This window comes from Cetorhinus maximus, chromosome 1 (genome assembly GCF_964194155.1).
Source record: "Cetorhinus maximus chromosome 1, sCetMax3.hap1.1, whole genome shotgun sequence".
NCBI lineage: Eukaryota > Metazoa > Chordata > Chondrichthyes > Lamniformes > Cetorhinidae > Cetorhinus > Cetorhinus maximus.
Genome location: NC_135879.1, coordinates 203,733,781 through 203,761,171, shown reverse-complemented (window position 1 = coordinate 203,761,171; position 27,391 = coordinate 203,733,781).

Below are 27,391 nucleotides of genomic sequence, written 5' to 3'. Positions count from 1 at the left end.
GAGTGACATTCAGTGCCTGAGCTGCACTCACTGTCTGAGTTACATTCAGTGCCTGAGCTGCACTCACTGTCTGAGTTACATTCAGTGCCTGAGCTGCACTCACTGTCTGAGTGACATTCAGTGCCTGAGCTGCACTCACTGTCTGAGCGAAATTGAGCGACTGTGCTGCACTCACTGTCTGAGCGACATTCAGTACCTGAGCTGCACTCACTGTCTAAGCGACATTCAGTGCCTGAGTTGCACTCACTGTCTAAGCGACATTCAGTGCCTGAGCTGTATTCACTGTCTGAGTGACATTCAGTGCCTCAGCTGCACTCACTGTCTGAGTTACATTCAGTACCTGAGCTGCACTCACTGTCTGAGTGACATTCAGTGCCAGAGCTGCACTCACTGTCTGAGTTACATTCAGTGCCTGAGCTGCACTCACCGTCTGAGTTACATTCAGTGCCTGAGCTGCACTCACTGTCTGAGTGACATTCAGTGCCTGAGCTGCACTCACTGTCTGAGCGACATTGAGCGACTGTGCTGCACTCACTGTCTGAGCGACATTCAGTACCTGAGCTGCACTCACTGTCTAAGCGACATTCAGTGCCTGAGTTGCACTCACTGTCTAAGCGACATTCAGTGCCTGAGCTGTATTCACTGTCTGAGCGACATTCAGTGCCTGACCTGTACTCACTGTCTGAGCGACATTCAGTGCCTGAGATGCGCTCACTGTCTGAGTTACATTCAGTGACTGAGTTGCACTCACTGTCTAAGCGACATTCAGTGCCTGAGCTGCACTCATTGTCTGAGTGACATTCAGTGCCTGAGCTGCACTCACTGTCTGAGTGACATTCAGTGCCTGAGCTGCACTCACTGTCTAAGTTACATTAAGTGCCTGAGCTGCACTCACTGTCTGAGTTACATTCAGTGCCTGAGCTGTACTCACAGCCTGAGTTACATTCAGCGCCTGAGCTGCACTCACTGTCTGAGTTACATTCATTGCCTGAGCTGCACTCACTGTCTGAGTTACATTCATTGCCTGAGATGTACTCACTGCCTGAGAGACATTCAGTGCCTGAGCTGCACTCACTGCCTGAGTTACATTCAGCGCCTGAGCTGCACTCACTATCTGAGCGACATTCAGTGCCTGAGCTGCACTCACTATCTGAGCGACATTCAGTGCCTGAGCTGCACTCACTGTCTGAGTGACATTCAGTGCCTGAGCTGCACTCACTGTCTGAGTGACATTCAGTGCCTGAGCTGCCCTCACTGTCTGAGTCACATTCAGTGCCTGAGCTGCACTCACTGTCTGAGTGACATTCAGTGCCTGAGCTGCACTCACTGTCTGAGTGACATTCAGTGCCTGAGCTGCACTCACTGTCTGAGTTACATTAAGTGCCTGACCTGCACTCACTGTCTGACTTACATTAAGTGCCTGAGCTGCACTCACTGTCTGAGTTACATTCAGTGCCTGAGCTGCACTCACTGTCTGAGTGACATTCAGTGCCTGAGCTGCACTCACTGTCTGAGTGACATTCAGTGCCTGAGCTGCACTCACTGTCTGAGTTACATTCAGTACCTGAGCTGCACTCACTGTCTGAGTGACATTCAGTGCCTGAGCTGCACTCACTGTCTGAGCGACATTCAGTGCCTGAGCTGCACTCACTGTCTGAGTTACATTCAGTGCCCGAGCTGCACTCACTGTATGAGCGACATTCAGTGCCTGAGATGCACTCACTGTCTGAGTTACATTCAGTGCCTGAGTTGCAGTCACTGTCTAAGCGACATTCAGTGCCTGAGTTGCAATCACTGTCTGAGTGACATTCAGTACCTGAGCTGCACGCACTGTCTGAGTGACATTCAGTACCTGATCTGCACTCACTGTCTGAGTGACATTCAGTGCCTGAGCTGCACTCACTGTCTGAGTTACATTCAGTGCCTGAGCTGCACTCACTGTCTGAGTGACATTCAGTGCCTGAGCTGCACTCACTGTCCGAGTGACATTCAGTGCCTGAGCTGCACTCAATGTCTGAGTTACATTCAGTGCCTGAGCTGCACTCACTGTCTGAGCGACATTCAGTGCCTGAGCTGCACTCACTGTCTGAGTTACATTCAGTATCTGAGCTGCACTCACTGTCTGAGTGACATTCAGTGCCTGAGCTGCACTCACTGTCTGAGCGACATTCAGTGCCAGAGTTGCACTCACTGTCTGAGTGACATTCAGTGCCTGACCTGCACTCACTGTCTGAGCGACATTCAGTGCCTGAGATGCACTCACTGTCTGAGTTACATTCAGTGCCTGAGTTGCACTCACTGTCTAAGCGACATTCAGTGCCTGAGTTGCAATCACTGTCTGAGTGACATTCAGTACCTGAGCTGCACTCACTGTCTGAGTGACATTCAGTACCTGAGCTGCACTCACTGTCTGAGTTACATTCAGTGCCTGAGCTGCACTCACTGTCTGAGTGACATTCAGTGCCTGAGCTGCACTCACTGTCTGAGTTACATTCAGTGCCTGAGTTGCACTCACAGTCTAAGGGACATTCAGTGCCTGAGCTGCACTCACTGTCTGAGTGACATTCAGTGCCTGAGCTGCACTCACTGTCTGAGTTACATTCAGTGCCTGAGTTGCAATCACTGTCTAAGCGACATTCAGTGCCTGAGTTGCACTCACTGTCTTGAGTGACATTCAGTACCTGAGCTGCACTCACTGTCTGAGTGACATTCAGTGCCTGAGCTGCACTCACTGTCTGAGCGACATTCAGTGCCTGGGTTGCAGTCACTGTCTGAGTGACATTCAGTGCCTGACCTGCACTCACTGTCTGAGTTACATTAAGTGCCTGAGCTGCACTCACTGTCTGAGTGACATTCAGTGCCTGAGCTGCACTCACTGTCTGAGTTACATTCAGTGCCTGATCTGAACTCACTGTCTGAGTGACATTCAGTGCCTGAGCTGCACTCACTGTCTGAGTGACATTCAGTTCCTGAGCTGCACTCACTGTCTGAGTTACATTCAGTGCCTGAGCTGCACTCACTGTCCGAGCGACATTGAGCGACTGTGCTGCACTCACTGTCTGAGCGACATTCAGTACCTGAGCTGCACTCACTGTCTAAGCGACATTCAGTGCCTGAGTTGCACTCAATGTCTAAGCGACATTCAGTGCCTGAGCTGTATTCACTGTCTGAGCGACATTCAGTGCCTGAGCTGCACTCACTGTCTGAGTTACATTCAGTACCTGAGCTGCACTCAATGTCTGAGTGACATTCAGTGCCTGAGCTGCACTCACTGTCTGAGCGACATTCAGTGCCTGAGTTGCACTCAATATCTGAGTGACATTCAGTGCCTGAGTTGCACTCAATATCTGAGTGACATTCAGTGCCTGAGCTGCACTCACTGTCTGAGTGACATTCAGTGCCTGAGCTGCACTCACTGTCTGAGTTACATTCAGTGCCTGAGCTGCACTCACTGTCTGAGTGACATTCAGTGCCTGAGCTGCACTCACTGTCCGAGTGACATTCAGTGCCTGAGCTGCACTCAATGTCTGAGTTACATTCAGTGCCTGAGCTGCACTCACTGTCTGAGCGACATTCAGTGCCTGAGCTGCACTCACTGTCTGAGTTACATTCAGTATCTGAGCTGCACTCACTGTCTGAGTGACATTCAGTGCCTGAGCTGCACTCACTGTCTGAGCGACATTCAGTGCCAGAGTTGCACTCACTGTCTGAGTGACAATCAGTGCCTGACCTGCACTCACTGTCTGAGCGACATTCAGTGCCTGAGATGCACTCACTGTCTGAGTTACATTCAGTGCCTGAGTTGCACTCTCTGTCTAAGCGACATTCAGTGCCTGAGTTGCAATCACTGTCTGAGTGACATTCAGTACCTGAGCTGCACTCACTGTCTGAGTGACATTCAGTACCTGAGCTGCACTCACTGTCTGAGTTACATTCAGTGCCTGAGCTGCACTCACTGTCTGAGTGACATTCAGTGCCTGAGCTGCACTCACTGTCTGAGTTACATTCAGTGCCTGAGTTGCACTCACAGTCTAAGGGACATTCAGTGCCTGAGCTGCACTCACTGTCTGAGTGACATTCAGTGCCTGAGCTGCACTCACTGTCTGAGTTACATTCAGTGCCTGAGTTGCAATCACTGTCTAAGCGACATTCAGTGCCTGAGTTGCACTCACTGTCTTGAGTGACATTCAGTACCTGAGCTGCACTCACTGTCTGAGTGACATTCAGTGCCTGAGCTGCACTCACTGTCTGAGCGACATTCAGTGCCTGGGTTGCAGTCACTGTCTGAGTGACATTCAGTGCCTGACCTGCACTCACTGTCTGAGTTACATTAAGTGCCTGAGCTGCACTCACTGTCTGAGTGACATTCAGTGCCTGAGCTGCACTCACTGTCTGAGTTACATTCAGTGCCTGATCTGAACTCACTGTCTGAGTGACATTCAGTGCCTGAGCTGCACTCACTGTCTGAGTGACATTCAGTTCCTGAGCTGCACTCACTGTCTGAGTTACATTCAGTGCCTGAGCTGCACTCACTGTCTGAGCGACATTGAGCGACTGTGCTGCACTCACTGTCTGAGCGACATTCAGTACCTGAGCTGCACTCACTGTCTAAGCGGCATTCAGTGCCTGAGTTGCACTCAATGTCTAAGCGACATTCAGTGCCTGAGCTGTATTCACTGTCTGAGCGACATTCAGTGCCTGAGCTGCACTCACTGTCTGAGTTACATTCAGTACCTGAGCTGCACTCAATGTCTGAGTGACATTCAGTGCCTGAGCTGCACTCACTGTCTGAGCGACATTCAGTGCCTGAGTTGCACTCAATATCTGAGTGACATTCAGTGCCTGAGTTGCACTCAATATCTGAGTGACATTCAGTGCCTGAGCTGCACTCACTGTCTGAGTGACATTCAGTGCCTGAGCTGCACTCACTGTCTGAGTTACATTCAGTGCCTGAGTTGCACTCACAGTCTAAGGGACATTCAGTGCCTGAGCTGCACTCACTGTCTGAGTGACATTCAGTGCCTGAGCTGCACTCACTGTCTGAGTTACATTCAGTGCCTGAGTTGCAATCACTGTCTAAGCGACATTCAGTGCCTGAGTTGCACTCACTGTCTTGAGTGACATTCAGTACCTGAGCTGCACTCACTGTCTGAGTGACATTCAGTGCCTGAGCTGCACTCACTGTCTGAGCGACATTCAGTGCCTGGGTTGCAGTCACTGTCTGAGTGACATTCAGTGCCTGACCTGCACTCACTGTCTGAGTTACATTAAGTGCCTGAGCTGCACTCACTGTCTGAGTGACATTCAGTGCCTGAGCTGCACTCACTGTCTGAGTGACATTCAGTGCCTGAGCTGCACTCACTGTCTGAGTGACATTCAGTTCCTGAGCTGCACTCACTGTCTGAGTTACATTCAGTGCCTGAGCTGCACTCACTGTCTGAGCGACATTGAGCGACTGTGCTGCACTCACTGTCTGAGCGACATTCAGTACCTGAGCTGCACTCACTGTCTAAGCGACATTCAGTGCCTGAGTTGCACTCAATGTCTAAGCGACATTCAGTGCCTGAGCTGTATTCACTGTCTGAGCGACATTCAGTGCCTGAGCTGCACTCACTGTCTGAGTTACATTCAGTACCTGAGCTGCACTCAATGTCTGAGTGACATTCAGTGCCTGAGCTGCACTCACTGTCTGAGCGACATTCAGTGCCTGAGTTGCACTCAATATCTGAGTGACATTCAGTGCCTGACCTGCACTCACTGTCTGAGCGACATTCAGTGTCTGAGATGCACTCACTGTCTGAGTTACATTCAGTGCCTGAGCTGCACTCACTGTCTGAGTGACATTCAGTTCCTGAGCTGCACTCACTGTTTGAGCGACATTCAGTGCCTGAGTTGCACTCACTGTCTGAGTGACATTCAGTGCCTGACCTGCACTCACTGTCTGAGCGACATTCAGTGCCTGAGATGCACTCACTGTCTGAGTTACATTCAGTGCCTGAGTTGCACTCACTGTCTAAGCGACATTCAGTGCCTGAGTTGCAATCACTGTCTGAGTGACATTCAGTACATGAGCTGCACTCACTGTCTGAGTGACATTCAGTACCTGATCTGCACTCACTGTCTGAGTGACATTCAGTGCCTCAGCTGCACTCACTGTCTGAGTGACATTCAGTGCCTGAGCTGCACTCACTGTCTGAGTTACATTCAGTGCCTGAGTTGCACTCACTGTCTAAGCGACATTCAGTGCCTGAGCTGCACTCACTGTCTGAGTGACATTCAGTGCCTGAGCTGCACTTACTGTCTGAGTTACATTCAGTGCCTGAGTTGAAATCACTGTCTAAGCGACATTCAGTGCCTGAGTTGCACTCACTGTCTTGAGTGACATTCAGTACCTGAGCTGCACTCACTGTCTGAGTGACATTCAGTGCCTAAGCTGCACTCACTGTCTGAGCGACATTCAGTGCCTGAGTTGCACTCACTGTCTGAGTGACATTCAGTGCCTGACCTGCACTCACTGTCTGAGTTACATTAAGTGCCTGAGCTGCACTCACTGTCTGAGTGACATTCAGTGCCTGAGCTGCACTCACTGTCTGAGTGACATTCAGTGCCTGAGCTGCACTCACTGTCTGAGTTACATTCAGTGCCTGATCTGAACTCACTGTCTGAGTGACATTCAGTGCCTGAGCTGCACTCACTGTCTGAGTGACATTCAGTTCCTGAGCTGCACTCACTGTCTCAGTTACATTCAGTGCCTGAGCTGCACTCACTGTCTGAGCGACATTGAGCGACTGTGCTGCACTCACTGTCTAAGCGACATTCAGTACCTGAGCTGCACTCACTGTCTAAGCGACATTCAGTGCCTGAGTTGCACTCACTGTCTAAGCGACATTCAGTGCCTGAGCTGTATTCACTGTCTGAGCGACATTCAGTGCCTGAGCTGCACTCACTGTCTGAGATACATTCAGTACCTGAGGTGCACTCACTGTCTGAGTGACATTCAGTGCCTGAGCTGCAGTCACTGTCTGAGCGACATTCTGTGCCTGAGTTGCACTCAATATCTGAGTGACATTCAGTGCCTGACCTGCACTCACTGTCTGAGCGACATTCAGTGTCTGAGATGCACTCACTGTCTGAGTTACATTCAGTGCCTGAGTTGCACTCACTGTATAAGTTACATTCAGTGCCTGAGTTTCACTCACTGTCTAAGCGACATTCAGTGCCTGAGTTGCACTCACTGTCTGAGTGACATTCAGTACCTGAGCTGCACTCACTGTCTGAGTTACATTCAGTGCCTGAGCTGCACTCACTGTCTGAGTGACATTCAGTACCTGATCTGCACTCACTGTCTGAGTGACATTCAGTGCCTGAGCTGCACTCACTGTCTGAGTTACATTCAGTGCCTGAGCTGCACTCACTGTCTGAGTGACATTCAGTGCCTGAGCTGCACTCACTGTCCGAGTGACATTCAGTGCCTGAGCTGCACTCAATGTCTGAGTTACATTCAGTGCCTGAGCTGCACTCACTGTCTGAGCGACATTCAGTGCCTGAGCTGCACTCACTGTCTGAGTTACATTCAGTATCTGAGCTGCACTCACTGTCTGAGTGACATTCAGTGCCTGAGCTGCACTCACTGTCTGAGCGACATTCAGTGCCAGAGTTGCACTCACTGTCTGAGTGACAATCAGTGCCTGACCTGCACTCACTGTCTGAGCGACATTCAGTGCCTGAGATGCACTCACTGTCTGAGTTACATTCAGTGCCTGAGTTGCACTCTCTGTCTAAGCGACATTCAGTGCCTGAGTTGCAATCACTGTCTGAGTGACATTCAGTACCTGAGCTGCACTCACTGTCTGAGTGACATTCAGTACCTGAGCTGCACTCACTGTCTGAGTTACATTCAGTGCCTGAGCTGCACTCACTGTCTGAGTGACATTCAGTGCCTGAGCTGCACTCACTGTCTGAGTTACATTCAGTGCCTGAGTTGCAAATCACTGTCTAAGCGACATTCAGTGCCTGAGTGGCACTCACTGTCTTGAGTGACATTCAGTACCTGAGCTGCACTCACTGTCTGAGTGACATTCAGTGCCTGAGCTGCACTCACTGTCTGAGTGACATTCAGTGCCTGAGTTGCACTCACTGTCTGAGTGACATTCAGTGCCTGACCTGCACTGACTGTCTGAGTTACATTAAGTGCCTGAGCTGCACTCACTGTCTGAGTGACATTCAGTGCCTGAGATGCACTCACTGTCTGAGTTACATTCAGTGCCTGAGCTGCACTCACTGTCTGAGTCACATTCAGTGCCTGAGCTGCACTCACTGTCTGAGTGACATTCAGTGCCTGAGCTGCACTCACTGTCTGAGTGACATTCAGTTCCTGAGCTGCACTCACAGTCTGAGCGACATTCAGTGCCTGAGTTGCACTCACTGTCTGAGTGACATTCAGTGCCTGACCAGCACTCACTGTCTGAGAGACATTCAGTGCCTGAGATGCACTCACTGTCTGAGTTACATTCAGTGCCTGAGTTGCACTCACAGTCTAAGCGACATTCAGTGCCTGAGTTGCAATCACTGTCTGAGTGACATTCAGTGCCTGAGCTGCACTCACTGTCTGAGTGACATTCAGTACCTGAGCTGCACTCACTGTCTGAGTTACATTCAGTGCCTGAGCTGCACTCACTGTCTGAGTGACATTCAGTGCCTGAGCTGCACTCACTGTCTGAGTTACATTCAGTGCCTGAGTTGCACTCACAGTCTAAGCGACATTCAGTGCCTGAGCTGCACTCACTGTCTGAGTGACATTCAGTGCCTGAGCTGCACTCACTGTCTGAGTTACATTCAGTGTCTGAGTTGCAATCACTGTCTAAGCGACATTCAGTGCCTGAGTTGCACTCACTGTCTTGAGTGACATTCAGTACCTGAGCTGCACTCACTGTCTGAGTGACATTCAGTGCCTAAGCTGCACTCACTGTCTGAGCGACATTCAGTGCCTGAGTTGCACTCACTGTCTGAGTGACATTCAGTGCCTGACCTGCACTCACTGTCTGAGTTACATTAAGTGCCTGAGCTGCACTCACTGTCTGAGTGACATTCAGTGCCTGAGCTGCACTCACTGTCTGAGTTACATTCAGTGCCTGATCTGAACTCACTGTCTGAGTGACATTCAGTGCCTGAGCTGCACTCACTGTCTGAGTGACATTCAGTTCCTGAGCTGCACTCACTGTCTCAGTTACATTCAGTGCCTGAGCTGCACTCACTGTCTGAGCGACATTGAGCGACTGTGCTGCACTCACTGTCTGAGCGACATTCAGTACCTGAGCTGCACTCACTGTCTAAGCGACATTCAGTGCCTGAGTGGCACTCAATGTCTAAGCGACATTCAGTGCCTGAGCTGTATTCACTGTCTGAGCGACATTCAGTGCCTGAGCTGCACTCACTGTCTGAGTTACATTCAGTACCTGAGCTGCACTCAATGTCTGAGTGACATTCAGTGCCTGAGCTGCACTCACTGTCTGAGCGACATTCAGTGCCTGAGTTGCACTCAATATCTGAGTGACATTCAGTGCCTGACCTGCACTCACTGTCTGAGCGACATTCAGTGTCTGAGATGCACTCACTGTCTGAGTTACATTCAGTGCCTGAGCTGCACTCACTGTCTGAGTGACATTCAGTTCCTGAGCTGCACTCACTGTTTGAGCGACATTCAGTGCCTGAGTTGCACTCACTGTCTGAGTGACATTCAGTGCCTGACCTGCACTCACTGTCTGAGTGACATTCAGTGCCTGAGATGCACTCACTGTCTGAGTTACATTCAGTGCCTGAGTTGCACTCACTGTCTAAGCGACATTCAGTGCCTGAGTTGCAATCACTGTCTGAGTGACATTCAGTACATGAGCTGCACTCACTGTCTGAGTGACATTCAGTACCTGATCTGCACTCACTGTCTGAGTGACATTCAGTGCCTGAGCTGCACTCACTGTCTGAGTTACATTCAGTGCCTGAGTTGAAATCACTGTCTAAGCGACATTCAGTGCCTGAGTTGCACTCACTTTCTTGAGTGACATTCAGTGCCTGAACTGCACTCACTGTCTGTGTTACATTCAGTGCCTGAGTTGCAATCACTGTCTAAGCGACATTCAGTGCCTGAGTTGCACTCACTGTCTTGAGTGACATTCAGTACCTGAGCTGCACTCACTGTCTGAGTGACATTCAGTGCCTAAGCTGCACTCACTGTCTGAGCGACATTCAGTGCCTGAGTTGCACTCACTGTCTGAGTGACATTCAGTGCCTGACCTGCACTCACTGTCTGAGTTACATTAAGTGCCTGAGCTGCACTCACTGTCTGAGTGACATTCAGTGCCTGAGCTGCACTCACTGTCTGAGTTACATTCAGTTCCTGAGCTGCACTCACTGTCTGAGTTACATTCAGTGCCTGATCTGAACTCACTGTCTGAGTGACATTTAGTGCCTGAGCTGCACTCACTGTCTGAGTTACATTAAGTGCCTGAGCTGCACTCACTGTCTGAGTTACATTAAGTGCCTGAGCTGCACTCACTGTCTGAGCGACATTGAGCGACTGTGCTGCACTCACTGTCTGAGCGACATTCAGTACCTGAGCTGCACTCACTGTCTAAGCGACATTCAGTGCCTGAGTTGCACTCACTGTCTAAGCGACATTCAGTGCCTGAGCTGTATTCACTGTCTGAGCGACATTCAGTGCCTGAGCTGCACTCACTGTCTGAGATACATTCAGTACCTGAGGTGCACTCACTGTCTGAGTGACATTCAGTGCCTGAGCTGCAGTCACTGTGTGAGCGACATTCTGTGCCTGAGTTGCACTCAATATCTGAGTGACATTCAGTGCCTGACCTGCACTCACGGTCTGAGCGACATTCAGTGTCTGAGATGCACTCACTGTCTGAGTTACATTCAGTGCCTGAGTTGCACTCACTGTATAAGTTACATTCAGTGCCTGAGTTTCACTCACTGTCTAAGCGACATTCAGTGCCTGAGTTGCACTCACTGTCTGAGTGACATTCAGTACCTGAGCTGCACTCACTGTCTGAGTTACATTCAGTGCCTGAGCTGCACTCACTGTCTGAGTGACATTCAGTACCTGAGCTGCACTCACTGTCTGAGTGACATTCAGTGCCTGAGCTGCACTCACTGTCTGAGCGACATTCAGTGCCTGAGTTGCACTCACTGTCTGAGTGACATTCAGCGCCTGACCTGCACTCACTGTATGAGCGACATTCAGTGCCTGAGATGCACTCACTGTCTGAGTAACATTCAGTGCCTGAGTTGCACTCACTGTCTAAGCGACATTCAGTGCCTGAGTTGCAATCATTGTCTGAGTGACATTCAGTACCTGAGCTGCACTCACTGTCTGAGTGACATTCAGTACCTGAGCTGCACTCACTGTCTGAGTGACATTCAGTGCCTGAGCTGCACTCACTGTCTGAGTGACATTCAGTGCCTGAGCTGCACTCACTGTCTGAACGACATTCAGTGCCAGAGTTGCACTCACTGTCTGAGTGACATTCAGTGCCTGACCTGCACTCACTGTCTGAGCGACATTCAGTGCCTGAGATGCACTCACTGTCTGAGTTACATTCAGTGCCTGAGTTGCACTCACTGTCTAAGCGACATTCAGTGCCTGAGTTGCAATGACTGTCTGAGTGACATTCAGTGCCTGAGCTGCACTCACTGTCTGAGTTACATTCAGTGCCTGAGCTGCACTCACTGTCTGAGTGACATTCAGTGCCTGAGCTGCACTCACTGTCTGAGTGACATTCAGTGCCTGAGCTGCACTCAATGTCTGAGTTACATTCAGTACCTGAGCTGTACTCACTGTCTGAGTTACATTCAGTGCCTGAGCTGCACTCACTGTCTGAGTGACATTCAGTGCCTGAGCTGCACTCACTGTCTGAGTGACATTCAGTTCCTGAGCTGCACTCACTGTCTGAGCGACATTCAGTACCTGAGTTGCAGTCACTGTCTGAGTGACATTCAGTGCCTGATCTGCACTCACTGTCTGAGCGACATTCAGTGCCTGAGATGCACTCACTGTCTGAGTTACATTCAGTGCCTGAGTTGCACACACTGTCTAAGCGACATTCAGTGCCTGAGTTGCAATGACTGTCTGAGTGACATTCAGTACCTGAGCTGCACTCACTGTCTGAGTGACATTCAGTACCTGAGCTGCACTCACTGTCTGAGTTACATTCAGTGCCTGAGCTGCACTCACTGTCTGAGTGACATTCAGTGCCTGAGCTGCATTCACTGTCTGAGTTACATTCAGTGCCTGAGTTGCACTCACTGTCTAAGCGACATTCAGTGCCTGAGTTGCACTCACTGCCTTGAGTGACATTCAGTACCTGAGCTGCACTCACTGTCTGAGTTACATTCAGTGCCTGAGCTGCACTCACTGTCTGAGCGACATTCAGTGCCTGAGTTGCACTCACTGTCTGATTGACATTCAGTTCCTGACCTGCACTCACTGTCTGAGTTACATTAAGTGCCTGAGCTGCACTCACTGTCTGAGTGACATTCAGTGCCTGAGCTGCACTCACTGTCTGAGTTACATACAGTGCCTGAGCTGCACTCACTGTCTGTGTTACATTCAGTGCCTGAGCTGCACTGACTGTCTGAGTGACATTCAGTGCCTGAGCTGCACTCACTATCTGAGTGACATTCAGTTCCTGAGCTGCACTCACTGTCTGAGTTACATTCAGTGCCTGAGCTGCACTCACTGTCTGAGCGACATTGAGCGACTGTGCTGCACTCAGTGTCTGAGCGACATTCAGTACCTGAGCTGCACTCACTGTCTAAGCGACATTCAGTGCCTGAGTTGCACTCACTGTCTAAGCGACATTCAGTACCTGAGCTGTATTCACTGTCTGAGCGACATTCAGTGCCTGAGCTGCACTCACTGTCTGAGTTACATTCAGTACCTGAGCTGCACTCACTGTCTGAGTGACATTCAGTGCCTGAGCTGCACTCACTGTGTGAGCGACATTCAGTGCCTGAGTTGCACTCAATATCTGAGTGACATTCAGTGCCTGACCTGCACTCACTGTCTGAGCGACATTCAGTGTCTGAGATGCACTCACTGTCTGAGTTACATTCAGTGCCTGAGTTGTACTCACTGTCTAAGTTACATTCAGTGCCTGAGTTGCACTCACTGTCTAAGCGACATTCAGTGCCTGAGTTGCATTCACTGTCTGAGTGACATTCAGTACCTGAGCTGCACTCACTGTCTGAGTGACATTCAGTGCCTGAGCTGCACTCACTGTCTGAGTTACATTCAGTGCCTGAGCTGCACTCACTGTCTGAGTGACATTCAGTGCCTGTGCTGCACTCACTGTCTAAGTTACATTAAGTGCCTGAGCTGCACTCACTGTCTGAGTTACATTCAGTGCCTGAGCTGCACTCACTGTCTGAGTGACATTCAGTGCCTGAGCTGCACTCACTGTCTGAGTGACATTCAGTTCCTGAGCTGCACTCACTGTCTAAGCGACATTCAGACCTGAGCTGCACTCACTGTCTGAGCGACATTCAGTGCCTGAGTTGCACTCACTGTCTAAGCGACATTCAGTGCCTGAGTTGCACTCACTGTCAGAGTGATATTCAGTACCTGAGCTGCACTCACTGTCTGAGTGACATTCAGTACCTGAGCTGCACCCACTGTCTGAGTTACATTCAGTGCCTGAGCTGCACTCACTGTCTGAGTGACATTCAATGCCTGAGCTGCACTCACTGTCGGAGTTACATTAAGTGCCTGAGTTGCACTCACTGTCTGAGTTACATTCAGTGCCTGAGCTTCACTCACTGTCTGAGTGACATTCAGTCCCTGAGCTGCACTCACTGTCTGAGTGACATTCAGTGCCACAGCTGCACTCACTGCCTGAGTGACATTCAGTTCCTGAGCTGCACTCACTGTCTAAGCGACATTCAGTGCCTGAGCTGCACTCACCGTCTGAGCGACATTGAGCGACTGCGCTGCACTCACTGTCTCAGCGACATTCAGTACCTGAGCTGCACTCACTGTCTGAGTGACATTCAGTGCCACAGCTGCACTCACTGCCTGAGTGACATTCAGTTCCTGAGCTGCACTCACTGTCTAAGCGACATTCAGTGCCTGAGCTGCACTCACCGTCTGAGCGACATTGAGCGACTGTGCTGCACTCACTGTCTGAGCGACATTCAGTACCTGAGATGCACTCAATGTCTGAGTTACATTCAGTGCCTGAGTTGCACTCACTGTCTAAGCGACATTCAGTGCCTGAGTTGCACTCACTGTCTGAGTGACATTCAGTACCTGAGCTGCACTCACTGTCTGAGTGACATTCAGTGCCTGAGCTGTACTCACTGTCTGAGTTACATTCAGTGCCTGAGCTGCACTCACTGTCTGAGTGACATTCAGTGCCTGAGCTGCAATCACTGTCTGAGTTACATTCAGTGCCTGAGTTGCACTTACTGTCTAAGCGACATTCAGTGCCTGAGCTGCACTCACTGTCTGAGTGACATTCAGTGCCTGAGCTGCACTCACTGTCTGAGTTACATTCAGTGCCTGAGTTGCACTCACTTTCTAAGCGACATTCAGTGCCTGAGTTGCACTCACTGTCTGATTGACATTCAGTACCTGAGCTGCACTCACTGTCTGAGTGACATTCAGTTCCTGAGCTGCACTCACTGTCTGAGTTACATTCAGTGCCTGAGATGCACTCACTGTCTGAGTTACATTCAGTGCCTGAGTTGCACTCACTGTCTAAGCGACATTCAGTGCCTGAGTTGCAATCACTGTCTGAGTGACATTCAGTACCTGAGCTGCACTCACTGTCTGAGTGACATTCAGTACCTGAGCTGCACTCACTGTCTGAGTGACATTCAGTGCCTGAGCTGCACTCACTGTCTGAGTTACATTCAGTGCCTGAGCTGCACTCGCTGTCTGAGTGACATTCAGTGCCTGAGCTGCACTCACTGACTGAGTAACATTCAGTGCCTGAGCTGCACTCAATGTCTGAGTTACATTCAGTGCCTGAGGTGCACTCACTGTCTGAGCGACATTCAGTGTCTGAGCTGCACTCACTGTCTGAGTTACATTCAGTACCTGAGCTGCACTCACTGTCTGAGTGACATTCAGTGCCTGAGCTGCACTCACTGTCTGAGCGACATTCAGTGCCTGAGTTGCACTCACTGTCTGAGTGACATTCAGTGCCTGACCTGCACTCACTGTCTGAGCGACATTCAGTGCCTGAGATGCACTCACTGTCTGAGTTACATTCAGTGCCTGAGTTGCACTCACTGTCTAAGCGACATTCAGTTCCTGAGTTGCAATCACTGTCTGAGTGACATTCAGTACCTGAGCTGCACTCACTGTCTGAGTGACATTCAGTACCTGAGCTGCACTCACTGTCTGAGTTACATTCAGTGCCTGAGCTGCACTCACTGTCTGAGTGTCATTCAGTGCCTGAGCTGCACTCACTGTCTGAGTTACATTCAGTGCCTGAGTTGCACTCACTGTCTAAGCGACATTCAGTGCCTGAGCTGCACTCACTGTCTGAGTGACATTCAGTGCCTGAGCTGCACTCTCTGTCTGAGTTACATTCAGTGCCTGAGTTGCAATCACTGTCTAAGCGACATTCAGTGCCTGAGTTGCACTCACTGTCTTGAGTGACATTCAGTACCTGAGCTGCACTCACTGTCTGAGTGACATTCAGTGCCTGAGCTGCACTCACTGTCTGAGCGACATTCAGTGCCTGAGTTGCACTCACTGTCTGAGTGACATTCAGTGCCTGACCTGCACTCACTGTCTGAGTTCCATTAAGTGCCTGAGCTGCACTCACTGTCTGAGTGACATTCAGTGCCTGAGCTGCACTCACTGTCTGAGTTACATTCAGTGCCTGAGCTGCACTCACTGTCTGAGTTACATTCAGTGCCTGAGCTGCACTCACTGTCTGAGTGACATTCAGTGCCTGAGCTGCACTCACTGTCTGAGTGACATTCAGTTCCTGAGCTGCACTCACTGTCTGAGTTACATTAAGTGCCTGAGCTGCACTCACTGTCTGAGCGACATTGAGCGACTGTGCTGCACTCACTGTCTGAGCGACATTCAGTACCTGAGCTGCACTCACTGTCTAAGCGACATTCAGTGCCTGAGTTGCACTCACTGTCTAAGCGACATTCAGTGCCTGAGCTGTATTCACTGTCTGAGCGACATTCAGTGCCTGAGCTGCACTCACTGTCTGAGTTACATTCAGTACCTGAGCTGGACTCACTGTCTGAGTGACATTCAGTGCCTGACCTGCACTCACTGTCTGAGTAACATTCAGTGCCTGAGTTGCACTCACTGTCTGAGTGACATTCAGTGCCTGAGCTGCACTCACTGTCTAAGCGACATTCAGTGCCTGAGTTGCACTCACTGTCTGAGTGACATTCAGTACCTGAGCTGCACTCACTGTCTGAGTTACATTCAGTGCCTGAGATGCACTCACTGTCTGAGTTACATTCAGTGCCTGAGTTGCACTCACTGTCTAAGCGACATTCAGTGCCTGAGTTGCAATCACTGTCTGAGGGACATTCAGTACCTGAGCTGCACTCACTGTCTGAGTGACATTCAGTGCCTGAGCTGCACTCACTGTCTGAGTGACATTCAGTGCCTGAGCTGCACTCACTTTCTGAGTGACATTCAGTGCCTGAGCTGCACTCACTGTCTGAGTTACATTCAGTGCCTGAGTTGCACTCACTGTCTAAGCGACATTCAGCGCCTGAGCTGCACTCACTGTCTGAGTGACATTCTGTGCCTGAGCTGCACTCACTGTCTGAGTTACATTCAGTGCCTGAGTTGCACTCACTGTCTAAGCGACATTCAGTGCCTGAGTTGCACTCACTGTCTGAGTGACATTCAGTACCTGAGCTGCACTCACTGTCTGAGTGACATTCAGTGCCTGAGCTGCACTCACTGTCTGAGTTACATTCAGTGCCTGAGCTGCACTCACTGTCTGAGCGACATTCAGTGCCTGAGATGCACTCACTGTCTGAGTTACATTCAGTGCCTGAGTTGCACTCACTGTCTAAGCGACATTCAGTGCCTGAGTTGCACTCACTGTCTGAGTGACATTCAGTACCTGAGCTGCACTCACTGTCTGAGTGACATTCAGTGCCTGAGCTGCACTCACTGTCTAAGCGACATTCAGTGCCTGAGTTGCACTCACTGTCTGAGTGACATTCAGTACCTGAGCTGCACTCACTGTCTGAGTTACATTCAGTGCCTGAGATGCACTCACTGTCTGAGTTACATTCAGTGCCTGAGTTGCACTCACTGTCTAAGCGACATTCAGTGTCTGAGTTGCAATCACTGTCTGAGTGACATTCAGTACCTGAGCTGCACTCACTGTCTGAGTGACATTCAGTACCTGAGCTGCACTCACTGTCTGAGTGACATTCAGTGCCTGAGCTGCACTCACTGTCTGTGTTACATTCAGTGCCTGAGCTGCACTCACTGTCTGAGTGACATTCAGTGCCTGAGCTGCACTCACTGTCTGAGTGACATTCAGTGCCTGAGCTGCACTCAATGTCTGAGTTACATTCAGTGCCTGAGCTGCACTCACTGTCTGAGTGACATTCAGTGCCTGAGCTGCACTCACTGTCTGAGTTACATTCAGTACCTGAGCTGCACTCACTGTCTGAGTGACATTCAGTGCCTGAGCTGCACTCACTGTCTGAGCGACATTCAGTGCCTGTGTTGCACTCACTGTCTGAGTGACATTCAGTGCCTGACCTGCACTCACTGTCTGAGCGACATTCACTGCCTGAGATGCACTCACTGTCTGAGTTACATTCAGTGCCTGAGTTGCACTCACTGTCTAAGCGACATTCAGTGCCTGAGTTGCAATCACTGCCTGAGTGACATTCAGTACCTGAGCTGCACTCACTGTCTGAGCGACATTCAGTACCTGAGCTGCACTCACTGTCTGAGTTACATTCAGTGCCTGAGCTGCACTCACTGTCTGAGTTTCATTCAGTGCCTTAGTTGCACTCACTATCTAAGCGACATTCAGTGCCTGAGCTGCACTCACTTTCTGAGTGACATTCCGTGCCTGAGCTGCACTCACTGTCTGAGTTACATTCAGTGCCTGAGTTGCAATCAGTGTCTAAGCGACATTCAGTGCCTGAGTTGCACTCACTGTCTTGAGTGACATTTAGTACCTGAGCTGCACTCACTGTCTGAGTTACATTTTGTGCCTGAGCTGCACTCACTGTCTGAGTGACATTCAGTGCCTGAGCTGCACTCACTGTCTGAGTTACATTCAGTGCCTGAGCTGCACTCACTGTCTGAGTTACATTCAGTGCCTGAGCTGCACTCACTGTCTGAGTGACATTCAGTTCCTGAGCTGCACTCACTGTCTGAGTTACATTCAGTGCCTGAGCTGCACTCATTGTCTGAGCCACATTGAGCGACTGTGCTGCACTCACTGTCTGAGCGACATTCAGTACCTGAGCTGCACTCACTGTCTAAGCGACATTCAGTGCCTGAGTTGCACTCACTGTCTAAGCGACATTCAGTGCCTGAGCTGTATTCACTGTCTGAGCGACATTCAGTGCCTGAGCTGCACTCACTGTCTGAGTTACATTCAGTACCTGAGCTGCACTCACTGTCTGAGTGACATTCAGTGCCTGAGCTGCACTCACTGTGTGAGCGACATTCAGTGCCTGAGTTGCACTCAATATCTGAGTGACATTCAGTGCCTGAGCTGCACTCACTGTCTGAGTGACATTCAGTGCCTGACCTGCACTCACTGTCTGAGCGACATTCAGTGCCTGAGATGCACTCAATGTCTGAGTTACATTCAATGCCTCAGTTGCACTCACTGTCTAAGCGACATTCAGTGCCTGAGTTGCAGTCACTGTCTGAGTGACATTCAGTACCTGAGCTGCACTCACTGTCTGAGTGACATTCAGTGCCTGAGCTGCACTCACTGTCTGAGTTACATTCAGTGCCTGAGCTGCACTCACTGTCTGAGTGACATTCAGTGCCTGAGCTGCACTCACTGTCTGAGTTACATTCAGTGCCTGAGTTGCACTCACTGTCTAAGCGACATTCAGTGCCTGAGCTGCACTCACTGTCTGAGTGACATTCTGTGCCTGAGCTGCACTGACTGTCTGAGTTACATTCAGTGCCTGAGTTGCACTCACTGTCTAAGCGACATTCAGTGCCTGAGTTGCACTCACTGTCTGAGTGACATTCAGTACCTGAGCTGCACTCACTGTCTGAGTGACATTCAGTGCCTGAGCTGCACTCACTGTCTGAGTGACATTCAGTGCCTGAGCTGCACTCACTGTCTGAGTGACATTCAGTGCCTGAGATGCACTCACTGTCTGAGTTACATTCAGTGCCTGAGTTGCACTCACTGTCTAAGCGACATTCAGTGCCTGAGTTGCACTCACTGTCTGAGTGACATTCATTACCTGAGCTGCACTCACTGTCTGAGTGACATTCAGTGCCTGAGCTGCACTCACTGTCTGAGCGACATTCAGTGCCTGAGTTGCACTCACTGTCTGAGTGACATTCAGTGCCTGACCTGCACTCACTGTCTGAGTTACATTAAGTGCCTGAGCTGCACTCACTGTCTGAGTCACATTCAGTGCCTGAGCTGCACTCACTGTCTGAGTGACATTCAGTGCCTGAGCTGCACTCACTGTCTGAGTTACATTCAGTGCCTGAGCTACACTCACTGTCTGAGTTACATTCAGTGCCTGATCTGCACTCACTGTCTGAGTTTCATTAAGTGCCTGAGCTGCACTCACTGTCTGAGCGACATTCAGTACCTGAGCTGCACTCACTGTCTAAGCGACATTCAGTGCCTGAGTTGCACTCACTGTCTAAGCGACATTCAGTGCCTGAGCTGCACTCACTGTCTGAGTGACATTCAGTGCCTGACCTGCACTCACTGTCTGAGCGACATTCAGTGCCTGAGATGCACTCAATGTCTGAGTTACATTCAGTGCCTGAGTTGCACTCACTGTCTGAGCGACATTCAGTGCCTGAGTTGCACTCACTGTCTGAGTGACATTCAGTACCTGAGCTGCACTCTCTGTCTGAGTGACATTCAGTGCCTGAGCTGCACTCACTGTCTGAGTTACATTCAGTGCCTGAGCTGCACTCACTGTCTGAGTGACATTCAGTGCCTGAGCTGCACTCACTGTCTGAGTGACATTCAGTGCCTGAGTTGCACTCACTGTCTGAGTGACATTCAGTGCCTGACCGGCCACTATCTGAGCGACATTCAGTGCCTGAGTTGCACTCACTGTCTGAGCGACATTCAGTGCCTGAGATGCACTCACTGTCTGAGTGACATTCAGTGCCTGAGTTGCACTCACTGTCTAAACGACATTCAGTGCCTGAGTTGCACTCACTGTCTGAGTGACATTCAGTACCTGAGCTGCACTCACTGTCTGAGTTACATTCAGTGCCTGAGCTGCACTCACTGTCTGAGTTACATTCTGTGCCTGAGCTGCACTCACTGTCTGAGTGACATTCAGTGCCTGAGCTGCACTCACTGTCTGAGTTACATTCAGTGCCTGAGTTGCACTCACTGTCTAAGTGACATTCAGTGCCTGAGCTGCACTCACTGTCTGAGTGACATTCAGTGCCTGAGCTGCACTCACTGTCTGAGTTACATTCAGTGCCTGAGATGCACTCACTGTCTGAGTTACATTCAGTACCTGAGTTGCACTCACTGTCTAAGCGACATTCAGTGCCTGAGTTGCACTCACTGTCTGAGTGACATTCAGTGCCTGAGCTGCACTCACTGTCTGAGTGACATTCAGTGCCTGAGCTGCACTCACTGTCTGAGTTACTTTCAGTGCCTGAGCTGCACTCACTGTCTGAGTTACATTCAGTTCCTGAGCTGCACTCACTGTCTAAGCGACATTCAGACCTGAGCTGCACTCACTGTCTGAGCGACATTCAGTGCCTGAGCTGCACTCACTGTCTGAGTGACATTCAGTGCCTGAGCTGCACTCACTGTCTGAGTTACATTCAGTGCCTGAGATGCACTCACTGTCTGAGCGACATTCAGTGCCTGAGATGCACTCACTGTCTGAGTTACATTCAGTGCCTGAGTTGCACTCACTGTCTTAGTGACATTCAGTGCCTGAGTTGCACTCACTGTCTAAGCGACATTCAGTGCCTGAGTTGCACTCACTGTCTGAGTGACATTCAGTACCTGAGCTGCACTCACTGTCTGATTGACATTCAGTGCCTGATCTGCACTCACTGTCTGAGTTACATTCAGTGCCTGAGCTGCACTCACTGTCTGAGTGACATTCAGTGCCTGAGCTGCACTCACTGTCTAAGTTACATTACGTGCCTGAGCTGCACTCACTGTCTGAGTTACATTCAGTGCCTGAGCTGCACTCACTGTCTGAGTGACATTCAGTGCCTGAGCTGCACTCACTGTCTGAGTGACATTCAGTTCCTGAGCTGCACTCACTGTCTAAGCGACATTCAGTGCCTGAGCTGCACTCACTGTCTGAGTTACATTCAGTGCCTGAGCTGCACTCACTGTCTGAGTGACATTCAGTGCCTGAGCTGCACTCACTGTCTGAGTGACATTCCGTGCCTGAGCTGCACTCACTGTCTGAGTGACATTCAGTGCCTGAGCTGCACTCACTGTCTGAGTGACATTCAGTGCCTGAGCTGCACTCAGTGTCTGAGTGACATTCAGTGCCTGAGCTGCACTCACTGTCTGAGTTACATTCAGTGCCTGAGCTACACTCACTATCTGAGTTACATTCAGTGCCTGAGCTGCACTCACTGTCTGAGTTACATTCAGTGCCTGAGCTGCACTCACTGTCTGAGTGACATTCAGTGCCTCAGCTGCACTCACTGTCTGAGTGACATTCAGTTCCTGAGCTGCACTCACTGTCTAAGCGACATTCAGTGCCTGAGTTGCACTCACTGTCTAAGCGACATTCTGTGCCTGAGCTGTATTCACTGTCTGAGCGACATTCAGTGCCTGAGCTGCACTCACTGTCTGAGTTACATTCAGTACCTTAGCTGCACTCACTGTCTGAGTGACATTCAGTGCCTGAGTTGCACTCACTGTCTGAGTGACATTCACTACCTGAGCTGCACTCACTGTCTGAGTGACATTCAGTGCCTGAGCTGCACTCACTGTCTGAGTTACATTCAGTGCCTGAGCTGCACTCACTGTCTGAGTGACATTCAGTGCCTGAGCTGCACTCACTGTCTGAGTGACATTCACTACCTGAGCTGCACTCACTGTCTGAGTTACATTCAGTGCCTGAGTTGCACTCACTGTCTAAGCGACATTCAGTGCCTGAGCTGCACTCACTGTCTGAGTGACATTCAGTGCCTGAGCTGCACTCACTGTCTGAGTTACATTCAGTGCCTGAGTTGCACTCACTGTCTAAGCGACCTTCAGTGCCTGAGTTGCACTCACTGTCTGAGTGACATTCAGTGCCTGAGCTGCACTCACTGTCTGAGTTACATTCAGTGCCTCAGCTGTACTCACTGTCTGAGTGACATTCAGTACCTGAGCTGCACTCACTGTCTAAGCGACATTCAGTGCCTGAGTTGCACTCACTGTCTAAGCGACATTCTGTGCCTGAGCTGTATTCACTGTCTGAGCGACATTCAGTGCCTGAGCTGCACTCACTGTCTGAGTTACATTCAGTACCTGAGCTGCACTCACTGTCTGAGTGACATTCAGTCCCTGAGCTGCACTCACTGTCTGAGTTACGTTCAGTGCCTGAGTTGCACTCACTGTCTAAGCGACCTTCAGTGCCTGAGCTGCACTCACTGTCTGAGTGACATTCAGTGCCTGAGCTGCACTCACTGTCTGAGTTACATTCAGTGCCTGAGCTGCACTCACTGTCTGAGCGACATTCAGTGCCTGAGATGCACTCACTGTCTGAGTTACATTCAGTGCCTGAGTTGCACTCACTGTCTAAGCGACATTCAGTGCCTGATTTGCACTCACTGTTTGAGTGACATTCAGTGCCTGAGCTGCACTCACTGTCTGAGTGACATTCAGTGCCTGAGCTGCACTCACTGTCTGAGCGACATTCAGTGCCTGAGTTGCACTCACTGTCTGATTGACATTCAGTGCCTGAGTTGCACTCACTGTCTGAGCGACATTCAGTGCCTGAGCTGCACTCACTGTCTGAGTTCCATTCAGTGCCTGAGTTGCACTCACTGTCTAAGCGACATTCAGTGCCTGAGTTGCACTCACTGTCTGAGTGACATTCAGTACCTGAGCTGCACTCACTGTCTGAGTTACATTCAGTGCCTGAGCTACACTCAGTGTCTGAGTTTCATTCAGTGCCTGAGCTGCACTCACTGTCTGAGTTACATTTAGTGCCTGAGCTACACTCACTGCCTGAACGACATTCAGTGGCTGAGATGCACTCACTGAGTTACATTCAGTGCCTGAGCTGCACTCATTGTCTGTTTGGCACTCAATGCCTCAGCTGGACTCAGGTTGTGAGTGGCACTCAGTGCCTTTACGATACTCAGGGCTGGATTTTTCCATCCTGAATCCGGAAGAACGGTATCTGTGTGGAGAACAAGTTGTCCGCCAAGCAGTGTGGACACCCACCTTTCCAGCACAGGCCAGCAGTGTGACAAGAGACACAGGGCCTCTGAACACACTGTGGTTAATTAAACTCTTTAGGTCCTTAATGAAAGGTCCTAGTTTTGATACAACAAATTTTGCGGGAAGCAGCTGGGATTTGGGAGTCCTCAGTAATTACATCCATTGAGGGAAGGTGTGAATGGAAATGGAAGTGAACAGGGAAACTTTGTTGAAGGTGAGTGGACAGCTTTCAACTGGCTGGAATGGTTCACTGCATGAACTGAAAGGTTGCAGATTTGCCACCATCTCGTGGGAGGAGTTAATGGACCCGCAACCCCAAGACACAGTGGACCTTATCTGCTGCATGGATTACTGCATCCATATCCATGATCCTGTAGAACATCATTGAATTCTGACAGGTAGGAACACAACTACCCTTGCTTTTCCAAGTACCGATGGCCAATCTGTCACTCCTGAGGATCCTCATTACTTCCATGCAAAGCATCACTGTGACTGTTTGCAGGCCATCACGGAATGGCTTCCTGTTGTGTATCCAGGTTATAAGTGGTAGTCCTCATTGAACGGCTCACTCCCATGGGATGGCGTGAAGTGCCCAAGACATTGTTCGCTCGGTGGCCTCAAATCTTTAAGATGGTTACATAGGGCTAATTGTAGAGGCTCTTTTACTCATGGCCATATGTGGGCAGAGACCCTTCAAGGGGGCTGGTCTGTTAAATTGCACCACTTTGCTGGCATTTCCAATAGCTGCACATTACAGGCTTGTCACACAAAGGCAGGAGAGAAGAGCAAAGGTGAAGGATTCTATTTGTAGAGGGGTTCTGAGCCAGCAACATAAAGGCATAAAGCAATGGCCCCCTCAAAGTTTTTAACAACTGATGTCATGCTCTGAGGTCAGTTTGCAGAGGGTTTTAAAAATGGAGACAACAGAGAGAGGCTTCAGAATATTTTTTCTCTTCCAAGGTCCATTACCAGCACTTACAAATGAAAGGGATGATGCAGGCACAACACTGGCGGTCGAGGCAGGCATTTACCCTGCCCACTCTGGAATCAGTCCACCTCCGTTCCCGCTTCCTGACAACCCAATCAGATGGCAAATCAAATCGCCGCTAGTTCCAGATTTGCAACATAGCCTGTTTTGCAAACTGCAATCGAGCCCACCTTTTTTTAATTGATTCATGGGATGTGGGCTTCACTGGCTGGGCCAGGATTTATTGCCCATCCCAAGTTACCCTTGAGAAGGTGGTGGTGAGCTGCCTTCCTGAACTGCTGCAGTCCATATGGTGTAGGTTCACCCACAGTGCTGTTAGGAAGGGAGTTCCAGGATTTTGACCCAGCGACAGTCAAGGAACGGCGATATATTTCCAAGTCAGGATGGTGGGTGGCTTGGAGGGGAACTTGCAGGCAGTGGTGTTCCCGTTTATCTCCTGCCCTTGTCCTTCTAGATGGTAGTGTTCATGGGTTTGGAAGGTGCTGTCTAAGGAGCCTTGGTGAATTCCTGCAATGCATCTTGTAGATGGTACACACTGCTGCCACTGTGCGTTGGTGGTGGAAGGAGTGAATGTTTGTGGATGTGGTGCCAATCAAGAGGGCTGCTTTGTCCTGGATGGTGTCAAACTTCTTGAGTGTTGTGGGAGCTGCACTCATCCAGGCCAGTGGGGAGAATTCCTCACATTCCTGATTTGTGCCTTGTAGATGGTGGACAGGCTTTGGGGAGTCAGGAGGTGAGTTACTCATCACACGATTCCTAGCCTCTGACCTTCTCTTGTAGCCACAGTGTCTATATGACTGGTCCAGTTCAGTTTCTGGTCAATGGTAACCCCCAGGATGTTAACAGTGGGGGATTCAGTGATGGTAACATCATTGAACATCAAGGGGCGATGGTTAGATTCTCTTTTCTTGGAGATGGACATTGCCTGGCACAAATGCTACTTGCCACTTGTCAGCCCAAGCCTGAATATTGCTGCATTTGGACATGGACTGCTTCAGTATCTGAGGAGTCGCGAATGGTGCTGAACATTGTGCAATCATCAAGCAATGTCCCCACTTCTGACCTTATGATGGAAGAAAGGTAATTGATGAAGCAGCTGAAGATGGTTGGGCTGAAGCCAACTACCCTGAGGAACTCCTGCAGTGATGTCCAGGAGCTGAGATGACTGACCTCCAACAACCACAACTATCTTCTTTTGTGCTAGGTATGAATTCAAACAGTGGAGAGTTTTCTCCCTGATTCCCATTGACTCCAGTTTTGATATGGCTCCTTGATGCCACACTCGGTCAAATGCTGCCTTAATGTCAAGGACAGTCACTCTCACCTCACCTCGGGAGTTCAGCTCTTTTGTCCATGTTTGAACCAAGGCTGTAATGAGGTCAGGAGTTGAGTGTCCCTGGCAGAACCCAAACTGTGCTTCAGTGAGCAGGGTATCGTGAAGCAAGTGCCACTTGATAGCACTGTCGATGGCCCCTTCCATTACTTTACCGATGATGGAGAGTAGACTGAGGGGGCAGGAATTGGCCAGGTTGGATTTGCCCTGCTTTTTTGTGTACAGGACATACCTGGACAATTTTCCACATTGCTTGATAGATGCCTGTGTTGTAGCTGTACTGGAACAGTTTGGCTATGAGCGTGGCAAGCTCTGGAGCACAAGTCTTCAGTACTATTGTTGGAATGTTGTCAGAGCCAATAGCCTTTGCACTATCTAATGCCTTCAGCCGTTTCTTGATATCACGTGGAGTAAATTGAATTGGCTGAAGACTGGCATCTGTGATGCTGGGGACCTCTGGAGAAGGCCTAGATGGATCATCCACTTGGTGCTTCTGGCTGAAGATTGTAGCAAATGCAATCTTCTTATCTTTTGAACTGATGTGCTGGGCTCCACCATCATTGAGGATGGATATATTTGTGGAACCTCCTCCTCCAGATAGTTGTTTAATTGTCCACCACCATTCATGGCTGGATGTGGCAGGACTGCAGGGCTTAGATCTGATCCATTGGTTGTGGGATTGCTTTGCTCAGTCTATCACTTGCTGCACATACTGTTTGGTATGCAAGTAGTCCTGTTTTATAGCTTCACCAGGTTGACACCTCATTTTTAGGAATGCCTGGTCTGATCCTGGCATGCCCTCCTGCACTCCTCATTGAATCAAGGTTGATCCCCTAGCTTGATGGTAATGGTAGAGTGGGGGATATGCCAGGCTATGAGGTTACAGATTGTGTTTGAGTGCAATTCTGCTGCTGCTGATGGCCCACAGCGCCTCATGGATGCCCAGTCTTGAGTTGCTAGATCTGTTCAAAATCTATCCCATTTAGCACAGTGGTAGTGACACACAACATGATGGAGAGTATCCTCAATGTCCACAACGATTGTGTGGTGTTCACTCCTACCGATACTGCCATGGACAGATGAATCTGCGGTAGGCAGGTTGGCGAGTATGAGGTCAAGTATGTTTTTCCCTCACCACCTGCTGCAGACCCATTCTAGCAGCAATGTCCTTTAGGGCTTCATCAGCTGGGTCATTAGTGGTGCTTCCAAGCCACTCCTAGTGGACATTGAAGTCCCCCGCTCAGATTACATTCTGTGCCCTTGCCACCCTCAGTGCTCCCTCCTAGTGGTGTTCAACATGGAGGAGCACTGATTCATCAGCTGAGGGAGGGCAGTACGTGGTAATCAGCAGGAGGTTTCCTTGCTCGTGTTTGGCCTAATGCCATGAGACTTCATGGGGAGCTGAGTCAATTTTGAGGACTCCCAGGGCAACTCCTTCCCAACTGTATA